The sequence below is a fragment of the Mus pahari genome, chromosome 21 (assembly GCF_900095145.1).
Source record: "Mus pahari chromosome 21, PAHARI_EIJ_v1.1, whole genome shotgun sequence".
Taxonomy (NCBI): Eukaryota; Metazoa; Chordata; class Mammalia; order Rodentia; family Muridae; genus Mus; species Mus pahari.
The window spans coordinates 3,663,300-3,674,666 of NC_034610.1; the positions used below are offsets into that span (position 1 = coordinate 3,663,300).

The 11,367-nt window shown below is 43.5% G+C and overlaps 1 pseudogene; it reads left to right on the top strand.

The window, feature by feature from the left end:
- Positions 1-9,314: 9,314 nt before the first annotated feature.
- On the top strand, positions 9,315-9,984 carry LOC110338458 (annotated as a pseudogene).
- Positions 9,985-11,367: the final 1,383 nt, after the last annotated feature.

An 11,367-nucleotide genomic window follows, 5' to 3' on the forward strand; every position in this document is an offset into this window, starting at 1 on the left:
GCCAGCACCATTTGTTGAAAATGCTGTCATTTTTCCACTGGATGGTTTTAGCTCCCTTGTCAAAGATCAAGTGACCATAGGTGTGTGGGTTCATTTCTAGGTCTTCAATTCTATTCCATTGATCTACCTGTCTGTCACTGTACCATTACCATGCAGTTTTCAATCACAATTGGAGATGCGGACTTCTTATGGCAAAGAGACCATTAGACTAATCTTCTTGAACAAGGAAAGCCAGGAGAATGTATAGGGCCATTCTTACCCATTCTCATAGGAAAGCATATGTAGGTGTGAGGTGCATGCCAGAGCATGCTCAGTCTGAGGTGTGCTTTCCTCCTCTCTCAGGTCAAGGTCCTTGGTTCCATGTATAACAGAGAAAGAGCCAACACCCTACTGGTGAGAATTTAATGTGGAAGTGAGGAAAGTTTTATCTACCTGGCTTAAAAGAATGAACAAGACAGAGTGCTGAATTGGTTCCCATGTTTCTACAGAGTGTTTTAGCTGGGAAAAGAAAAAGAAAAAAAGGAAACGGAAAGATAAAGCAAGCCAGGCATGGTGGGTACTGAGCTCAGGATGAACCCTGATCAGAGTTACCCCATATTATCTTCAGCGGTGGTTTTTAGACTGTGCCTTCAGTTGTGGTTGCAGTGAGCTATCCCCCCAGTCTTGGGTATTTGGGTACCCGGTCCCCAGTCTAGTGGTATTGCTTGAGGAAGATTGAAAGGTGATGTGACACCTTCCATTGGCAAGTGAAGACTTTAAAGATGCAAGCCACTCCCAGTTCACACTCTCTGCCTTGTGCTTGTGAGTTCAGATATGCGTCCTCCATTTCCTGCTCCTGCCTCAATGCCTAACACTGGGTGCCATGCCTCTGATCCACAGTCACCGACTTTTATCTCTCTGGAATCCTAAGTCCAAAGAAACGCTTCCTTCCATAAGTTGTTTTGGTTGTCGCGTTTTGTCACAGCAACAGAAAAGTAACCAAGACAAAAATCAGTAGCAAGGAATGGGTCTTTGGCGTGACAGGCCTGACTATCCTGGTTTTTGAAAGAATGCGAAATGCTTTGGAACTGTGGACCAGAAAAATGGCTGAGTGTTGTAAGCACAGAGCTTAAGGACCATTCTAGGAGGAGTTCAGCAGACAACAGTACTGAGAGCCTCAGGGACTGGAGAGATCCAGCTCAAGAGGTTACAGACAGGAATAATACCAGCAACTGGGCTAGATAGAATCAATGTGATATTTTGGCAAAGAACGTGGACTCCTTCTGCCCTTGAACTTCCCAAGAACTTGCCCAAGGCTAGTTTTCTAATTAGTCATGAACTAATTTTTTTTGGTGGAAAAGACTTCAAGGCAGCCCCAGTATTGATACTCTGATGTATGTTTATTAGTAATTATGGCTCTACAATGAAAAGGAACAATGAAGCAAAGAGAAATACAAAATGTACCACTTGGAGAAGTCAAGAACAGCAGTAAGCTGGGTGTTATGGCTAAGACATGTGCTGGAAGAAAGGCTGTGAAATGCAGTTAAGAAAAGGGCTGACTTGCAATGTGCAAGGTAAAAGTCTATGAAGGATGACTGAGATAACATAAGAACCTGGGGGAGTCTGTGAGGCCTGGCCCCATAGGTAGCACAAAAGTCACCAGGCTGTTAACCACAGCCATTTCCATTCTGGGTGGGTGGAAGACAGGTTATATGCTGCCCTCTTTGAGAGACAACCCTGCCTGTTTAACACTTGTGATTTCCCTACTGTGTATCTGGGAGCACAAGGACCTCACTCCTTCTGGATGGGAACCCCGAGGAATGCTTCTGCTGTTCATGGGAAATAATGGAAACGAAGCTCCATCAGCCTGGATGCTCATGTTTCCTTGGTGGTCAGATGGACACAGAACCCCAAAGGCGAAGGCAGGCTCAGATCCGGAGAACAAAGCCTGCAGTCAGCTAACCCTGCCATGCCTGGGTGTAGATTCCCAGAAGAACATAAGGAGATCGGCGGCTCAGATGAAGATGGGCAGAGGACTCTTGCTTTGGCCAGAGTTAGCAGTGTACTCACAGGGTAGGATTAACCAAAGCAGCTCAGCTTCTAAGAACACTCTAACCTCCTCCTCAAGGTCTTTCAAGGTCACTAGAAGAATCTACATTCTTTATGACCTTGTTCCCAAAAAGAGGTTAAGCAAATTTAAAGCTCTTTTCCCCTTCTGACATAGAGTAGGAATTGAAAGTGCCACAGCTGAGTAGCACTCCATGGTGTAACCATTGTGCAACCATTGTGTAACCGTTGTGTAACCACTGTGTAATCACTGTGCAACCATTGTGTAACCATTGTGTGACCATTGTGTGACCATTGTGTAACCATTGTGTGACCATTGTGTGACCATTGTGTAACCATTGTGCAACCATTGTGTAACCATCGTGTGACCATTGTGTGACCATTGTGTAACCATTGTGTAACTAACCATTGTGTAACCATTGTGTAACTAACCATTGTGTAACCATTGTGTGACCATTGTGTGACCATTGTGTGACCATTGTGTAACCATTGTGTGACCATTGTGTGACCATTGCGTGACCATTGTGTAACCATTGTGTGACCATTGTATAACCATTGTGTAACCATTGTATAACCATTGTGTAACCATCGTGTAACCATCATGCAAACATCGTGTAACCATTGTGTAACTAACCATTGTGTAAGCATTGTGTGACCATTGTGTGACCATTGTGTGACCATCGTGTAACCATTGTGTAACTAACCATTGTGTGACCATTGTGTAACCATCGTGTAACCATCGTGTGACCATTGTGTAACCATCGTGTGACCGTTGTGTAACCATTGTGTAACCATTGTGCACCATGTCCCTCAATAGAGGAATGGATACAGAAACTGTGGTACATTTACACAATGGAGTGCTACTCAGCTATTAAAAACAATGAAATTCTTGGACAAGTGGATGTATCTGGAGGATATCATCCTTAGTGAGGTAACCCAATCACAAAAGAAGTCACTAGATATGCACTCACTGATAAGCAGATATTAGTCCAGAAACTTAGAATACCCAAGATACAATTTGCAAAACACAAGAAAACCAAGAAGAAGACCAACATGTGGATACTTCATTCCTCCTTAGAATAGGGAACAAAATACCCATGAAAGGAGTTACAGAGACAAAGTTTGGAGCTAAGACAAAAGGATGGACTATCCAGAGACTACCCGACCCGGGGATCCATCCCATCATCAGTCACCAAACCCAGACACTATTGCACATGCCAACAAGATTTTGCTGAAGGGACCCTGATATAGTGGTCTCTTGTGAGGCTATGCCAGTGCCTGGCAAACACAGAAGTGGATGCTCACAGTCAGTTATTGGATGGAACACAGGGCCCCCAATGTAGGAGCTAGAGAAAGTACCCAAGGAGCTGAAGGGGTCTGCAACCCTGTAGGTGGAACAACAATATGAACTAACCAGTACCCCCTGAGCTCGTGTCTCTAGCTGTATATGTAGCAGAAGATGGCCTAATCTGCCATCATTGGGAAGAGAGGCCCCTTGGTCTTGTAAACTTTATATGACCCAGCACAGGGGAAGGCCAGGGCCAAGAAGTGGGAATGGGTGGGTAGGGGAGAGGGCGGGGGGGGTATAGGGAACTTTCGGGATAGCATTTGAAATGTGAATAACGAAAATATCTAATAATAAAAGAAAAAAAAGTGCCACAGGCTGCTCACCAGTGACAGGAGAGAAAATGTTCTGATGTCCTGACCACAGGGGCAATTTCATGGCTGCAAGGGTGAAAGAAGTTCATTCAATCTCTTGCTTCCAAAAGAGCAGCCCTCCCCCCCCCGCCTCCCCATCCCCCACCCATGCCTCCCCACCCCGCCTTTTCATTTAGCTATTGGCAAGAGCTACTCAAGGGGCTTCTGCTTTAGCCAGAAAGGCTCTGGAACCTGGGAAAGAATGTTGAGAAACAGAAGATGTCGTGCAAATTCCAAACTCAGCTTAATTCCAAACTTAATCCTTTCCATTCTCTTTTGCCGTTTATTGTTGTTGAAGCTGAAGCCTCACATGGAAAAAAAAACAATGAATTTCTAATAACTCGGGTTCTGTTTAGAAGCTGTGTCTGAAGGGAGCAGTCCTGCTGGGCTCCTCTCTCAAGATGCATACACTTCAACGTTTTTAACATTTTGATTTTTAAAGACTGTAAGTCAATAACTGTACGGCTGTGTGTGTGTGTGTGTGTGTGTGTGTGTGTGTGTGTGACTTTATCGCATTGAATGGCATGAGACATTCATTCTGGGTTATGTAGCCTTATCTCTTCCAGTCAGACTATAATTTCTCTTTGTCATAAAACTGAAACTATCCCTTCCATGTACTTATAATAGTGGAATTAATTATATATAACATTATGCTTTCAAATACATAGTTCTGATTTATTTCGAAGTTTGAAATTCTGGAAATTTGAGTCTTTGTTGGAGCTGGTAGAGTATTAGCCTATTGGAATGATTTTTTTTTAAAAAAATCCAGAAAGCAACCATGATATTTACTGAACCTATGTCTCTGTCCTTCAAGGATTGATGGACTCCTCTAGGGGGTGGGGAGGCACAGACCAGCTCACCTGTGAAAGGAGTATGGGAGTAAGAGAGAGTTGCCGTATAAATAAATGATACATCAGCAATAGACCAAGCCAACAGAGAATAGTGGCTTTCTCTAGCAGCCCAGAAAGTATAGGAAGCAACAGCAGCCAATCTCTGGACGGGGCAAGGGTGTTGAAGGAACCGAGATGTGATTATGAAGACAGTCTGCAAGCCTGCTCACAGGTCACAGCACACACTCAGATACACCAATCCGGACCTCAGCTCTCATCCGGAGTCCAAGACATCAGTAGAGCAATTTGAGCCAGTAGCACCCTGAGGACAACAGCAAAAACTCCAAACCCAGCTCAGTGGCTGTCTAGCTGGACATAGATAGTGTCCTTAAAAAGGAAGAGGTGTGGAATGTCCAGTCAAATATTCACTTTATTCTTTCCTGTTCTTCGCACAATGTCCAGTGTTTAATAATTAAGAAAAGGCAATCAGTGTGGCCAGGCTCTAATGACCCAATGTTTATAAATCATTATTATAATGATGATGGTCATGGTCATGATGATGATGATGATGATTATGAATGATGTTAAAAGTTCTCCTAGGGGATGGTGAGATGGCTCAGTAGGTAAGAGCACCCAACTGCTCTTTCAAAGGTCTGGAGTTCAAATCCCAGCAACCACATGGTGGCTCACAACCATCCGTAACAAGATCTGTCGCCCTCTTCTGGAGTGTCTGAAGACAGCTACAGTGTACTTAAATATAATAAATAAATAAATCTTTAAAAAAAAAGTTATCCTAGATGATGTGGGCAGCGTTATTCGTGTGACATGTTATATTACTGGACTTGACAATGTGTCTCTCATACAGTACTTCATGAGGACATGAAGGGGATCATGGGAAGAACCTGATGTTTGGCGTTGTGGGAGGCCAGGAAAGACCATTAGTAAAGATACAGCTTCAGTTAAGGTGAAGCCCCCTCCACTTGAGGGGCTCTAAGGAGATGCTGGGACCATGGGATGTCTATGGAAGACAGGGGCATGTGTGGAATGGAACTGTTCTGAGCCCATAAGACTGAGTATGTTGCAGGCGGCATAGGCTGAGAACCGTAACAGTTCAATCCCTTTGAAGCCAGAAGACCATGAGTGAGTCCCACATTTGAGCGTCTTACACTGTAGGCTTTGGGTTTGGGCTTGATCTGATTTTGACTGTGCTCTGATTTTTCCCTCTTCGAATAGAAAATAGCAAACTTATTTTTGTTTTCTTTTTTCAGGAGCCTACAGTTAAGAGATTTTAGACTTTTTTTTGAAAAGACATTTGACTTTTAAGGTGTTAATCTTTATTAAGATTATGCGATTTTAAAAGTTCTGTATTTTACATTATCTGCCAACTGTTGAATGGATAAGTACAGTGTAGTACATAGATATACACAATAGACTCCCTTTAGATATAAAATATAAAATAATGCAGTTTGCAGGAAAACATGCGGAACTGGCAAGCATCATACTTAGTGAGACAAACCAGACGCAGACTCAGAAAAGACAAAGTGTGCGTGCCTCCTCTCATTTTCTGACATGAAAGTGGAAGGTTAACTCTGAGGGGTGGGAGGAAGAATGAGAGGGCGTGTTGAGGGAGGAAAGACAGAATTATATGATATACATGTATGCATGTGCATATCCTATAATACCATGTGTACATATCTATGTACATATTTATACATACGACACGGAAACAGATGGATGATTTCTATCTGATGGTAGGGTGAGAACCAGGAAATGAGGGAAATCGAGGAGAGAAGACAAGCTGTGGCTTCTCAAGAGACTCGGGAGGCCAGAGATAGGCCTGGGGGTTGTCAGTGGCTTTCAGAGGGAGGGAGAGAGGAAAGGAGGGAGGGACTAAGGAAGAGAGGGAGGGACTGAGAGAGGGAGGAAGAAGAAGCAAGAGGAGGGAATGAACTCTGGTCTCTGGCCTACATAGAGATCCATTTAAGAACACAGGGACTCTCTCTAGCCACAAAGAATCAATACGCACTGACAGATTTTGTAACCAGCACTTAAGGGACCCTCATAGCTGCCCTGCTCATTTGCTGACAAAGACAAACAGTGTGAGCCACACCTAAACATGGTAGCCAGAATCCGATTGAAACTGAGACAGAGGCATCTTCATCCCCCACAAGCTGAGCTCATTCTGCACGGTTGTTGGCCAGAAGAGACAAAGGAGGGTCATTTAAAGTTGAGGTTTAAGGAACAAGGGACAGTCCCTTTAAGGTTGAGTTTTAAAGCTCTGAACTGTACAGAAGCTGTGCGATTTTTCTGTGCTCTCTGTATGCGACTGAAAGCAAGTTGTTCTAGCTGGATTTCTGTTGCTGTGATAAACACCGTGATCAAAAACAACTTGGCAGGAGGTAGGGGTGAGAGGTGGGGAGTGATTTATTTCAGCTTACACTTCCAGGTAACAATCCGTCACTGAGTAAAGTCAGAGCTGGAACTTGAAGAAGGAACCTGGAGTAGAAACTATAGCAGATGATTGTTACTATCTTGCTCTTTGATCATGCTTAGATAGTTTTCTTATACAGGCCAAGACTGTCTGCCTAGGGATGACGCTGCCCACAGTGGACTTGGCCTTCCTACATCAGTGAGCAATTGAAACAATGCCTCATAGGCCAGTGTGATCTAAGCAATTCCTAGTTTTCCTCTTCCCAGGAGATTCAAGGCAGTGTAAAGTTGACAGTGAAAACCAAGCAGCACACAAGTCACGTGTGCACACGCTCAGTTTCTAACCGAGTGGCGCTCAAGATGAGACCGAAATAATGATAAAGAACAATTTTAATAAACTTCCATCTGCCCAGCCAGGTTGTGACTAAAACTTGTCCCTACTTCATGGGGCGGAATGAGTTAAGTCTGTGGATGATACAATATTGAATAATTCATATGTACATCACAAGGAAGCCACCAGGCAACCCACACAATTCTGGTGTTGTGCTCAGTGGTGTGTGTGAGCTCTGTCTATGACAGCACAATCCTGAATATGCCCAATACTGTGGAAAAGTGTGAGCTTTAGGAGAAGAGGCACACAGCCCTGGCTCAGACCCCAGATGGCCAAGAACTGACCAGATACTTCACAAGCAACTACTTCCTTCCCAATGTAATCCATCTTAATGATATTTGACTTTTGTTTGCTATGAAAACGAAGTTGTTTGGAAATATCGAAAGTGCTAGAATGGAAGCCAAGCTAAATGTTGGTATCAGCCAGGCCATGTTTCCCTTATGAGAAAAGCCAGTCCAAGTAGCACCTCTGGCTTCCAGTGATCCTTGCCCCAATGTTGGGGGAAAAGCCTGGCTCCTGGGCTGGGAGTTTGTGTGCCTGAGCCGAGGAAGCTGGGATCCAAGCAGGATGCGAGGTAGCTTTGGATAAGGATCCCTGAATAGAAACTGTGCTGAGCAGCAACCCGTTCCAACCTCTTCCTTGGTGTCGGTGATACCAGAGTGCTTGTATCTCAGTCATCTGGAGCTTCCTCAGTTTCTCCATGAATCTCCTACACTTTCCAAATCTATGGGACTTACAGTGACATACAGTTCAGAACAAGCCGGCACCCTGGGTTATTATAGAAAACGCTAACCAGAGCCTGTTTTCTGGCACTCGAAGAACATATGACTATACATCTGTCCAGGTCAGATAAATAAGAAATAAGGCAAATGATTAAAATGTAAACCAACAAATTAACGTGAAACTTGTACCTGTACACATTGTTCTCCTTGAATGCTGGAGGGTCATTCAGGCCAAATGCAATCATAGCATGGACAATGAATGGGTTCTGGTCAGATGCTAGATGATCTACATCCTGCACTGTCCAAGGGCAGCCACTGAAGTTAACATCAGTGTACATGATGGGATGACCTCCAAAAGCTCATGTATTTGAGCACTTGGGCTTGAGTGTTTAAGACCCTGGCCATTTCTCCTTGCTGTATCTGCATTGTGCTTGTAACTCAAGATGTGTGTGCTCAGCACCCTGGTCCAGCCCCACACCTGTCTGCTGCTTGCTGTATTGCTATCTCCACCTCATAGGCTCTCACTGTCTGGAACCGTAAGCCTGAGTAAATTCTTTCTCCCATAAGTTGCCTAGGCCATGGTGTTTCATCACAGCAACAGAAAAGTAATCCATACAGTAATGCCTTTTGCAAATGCTACCCTTGCCCCTGGACTTGGAGATTTCTGGTTTCCTGTTGACATCTTGCCATGAACGACTCACCGTGTGTGTGTGTGTGTGTGTGTGTGTGTGTGTGTGTGTGTGTGTGTGTGTGTGTGTGCGCGCATGAACATCACATATACATATGCCTGCAGAGGCCAGAAGAGAGTATCCAATCCCTTAGAGCTAGAGTTACAGGCAGTTGGGAGCCACCCAATATGGATGCTAGGAACCTACTGGAAGGGCAGCATACACTCTTAGCAGCTGAGCCATCTATCAATTAACTTTTTTATCAGAGCATCATGCACTGGAACTGATAAGGCCACTCTCCCATTTTAGGGGCTGATGGCTTATGGCCCCAGTTTACCAAGGGCTGTAAGACAAAGATTACCATCTTCCTTTTACATGGCCGCTTTCCTTATTACTGAGAAGATGCCTCTTGCAATAAATGTTCCTATCACTTAGTAATCCCACAAGCCTGGGACTGACCGACTATTTATTTATTTATTTATTTATTTGTTGTTATTGTTTTGTTCTCATTATTTTTTTTAAAGAAGTTATGGGAAACAGGCAGAATGGGGAAAAGAGAAGATTCGCTTTTGTAACTTTTGATGATCATGACACAGTTGACAAAATTGTTGTTCAGAAACACCACACTATTAATGGGCATAATTGTGAAGTGAGAAAGGCCCTTTCTAAACAAGAGACACAGTCTGATGGACCCCAGAGAGGTCGTGGAGGTGGATCTGGCAGCTTTATGGGCCGTGGAGGAAGCTTTGGAGGTGGTGGAGGAAACTTCGGTAGTGGAGGAAACTTTGGTGGAAGAGGAGACTATGATGATAGAGGTGGTGGCAGCAGAGGTAGTTATGGAGGTGGTGATGGTGGATTTAATGGATTGGGAGGTGGTGGTACAGCTATGGTAGTGGTCCTGGTTACAGAAGTAGAGGAGGATATAGAGGTGGTGGACCAGGATATGGAAACCAAGGTGGTGGATATGGTGGTAGAAAAGGAGGACATGATGGTTACCATGAAGGAGGAGATTTTGGTGGCGGTAACTATAGTGGTGGTGGGAACTATAATGACTTTGGAAGTTATCGTGGGCAGCAACAATCAAATTATGGACCCACGAAGGAGACAGTTTTGATGGACAAAGCTCAGGCAGTCCCTGTGGTGGTGGCTATGGATCTGGGGGTGGAAGTGGTAGATATGGTAGCAGAAGATTTAAATAAAACAGAAAACAGCTACAGTTCTTAGCAGGAGAGAGAGCGAGGCGTTGTCAGGAAAGCTGCAGGTTACTTTGAGACAGTCGTCCCAGATGCATTAGAGGAACTGTAAAAATCTGCCACAGAAGGAACGATGCATAGTCAGAGAAGTCACTGCAGCTTAAGCAGGAAACCCTTCTTGTTCAGGGATGTCACTGCCACAGTGTGCGAAATGTGCAGCTATTGATTAATGCAGTGTCAATCAGATGTACATTCCTGAGGTCTCTTATCTGTAGTAGCTTTGTCTTTTTCTTCTCGTTGCATCAGGTAGATTGCCCTGTAAATTGTGGTAATGGTATCAGGAATAAAAAATTAAGGAGCCGGGCGTGATGGCGCATGCCTTTAATCCCAGCACTCGGGAGGCAGAGGCAGGTGGATTTCTGAGTTCGAGGCCAGCCTGGACTACAAAGTGAGTTCCAGGACAGCCAGGGCTATACAGAGAAACCCTGTCTCGAAAAAAAAAAAAATTAAGGAATTTTTAACTTTTCAATATTTGTGTAGTTCAGTTTTTCTACATTTTAGTACAGAAACTTTAACAAAATGCAGTTTTGAAGGTGTTTACTTGTGCGTTAACAAGAAGATCATTATTAATTACTATTTTGTATGAGTTTTGCTAAAGTTAGCTGTAAAGAAACACCCACTGACTAGCAATTTAAAGGGAACTTATTCTCCCCATTACCAAAACAACGATGAATGGGCACTGACATGGGGAAAGAATAGATAGTTGTATGTTTGCTATGTGTGTTTTAGATAATTAGAATTGGGTAATAAAAAAATGGCATATTTGTGAATTTAATAGCATCAAGATTACCTTCAAATGAAAAAGATCTCAAAAGTTAAGAAGAAGATTATTGTATGAATATAAGTACACTCTAATTGTCAGACTCACCGGAAAAGATCATTGGGTCCCATTAGAGATGGTTGTGAGCCACCATGTGACTGCTGGGAATAGAACTCAGGAACTCTGGAAGAACAGTTAGTGTTCTTAACCTCTGAGCCATCTCTCCAGCCCTATTTATTTATTTATTTATTTATTTATTTATTTATTTATTTATTTAAAACTTAGACAAATTCCTGACTGTTTAATGGGGTAGGTGAGAAGAAGGGTCGGTAGAAAGATCTTTTAAATACAGTGAGGACTTTTGTGTTTTGTTTTTGTTTGCTTCAGAAAGATGCTTCTTACACAGGAAGAAGACTTGGATGCACTTATCCAAACAGCCAATAAGTGCTTTGTTGACTGTATAAACACTACAGTAGCTGGAGACCAAAACTGAGGCGGGCTCTAGCATCACGGAGTTAGCAGACAGCAGGGGAAGTGGGCATTGATCAGATAACCACACATATGAATGT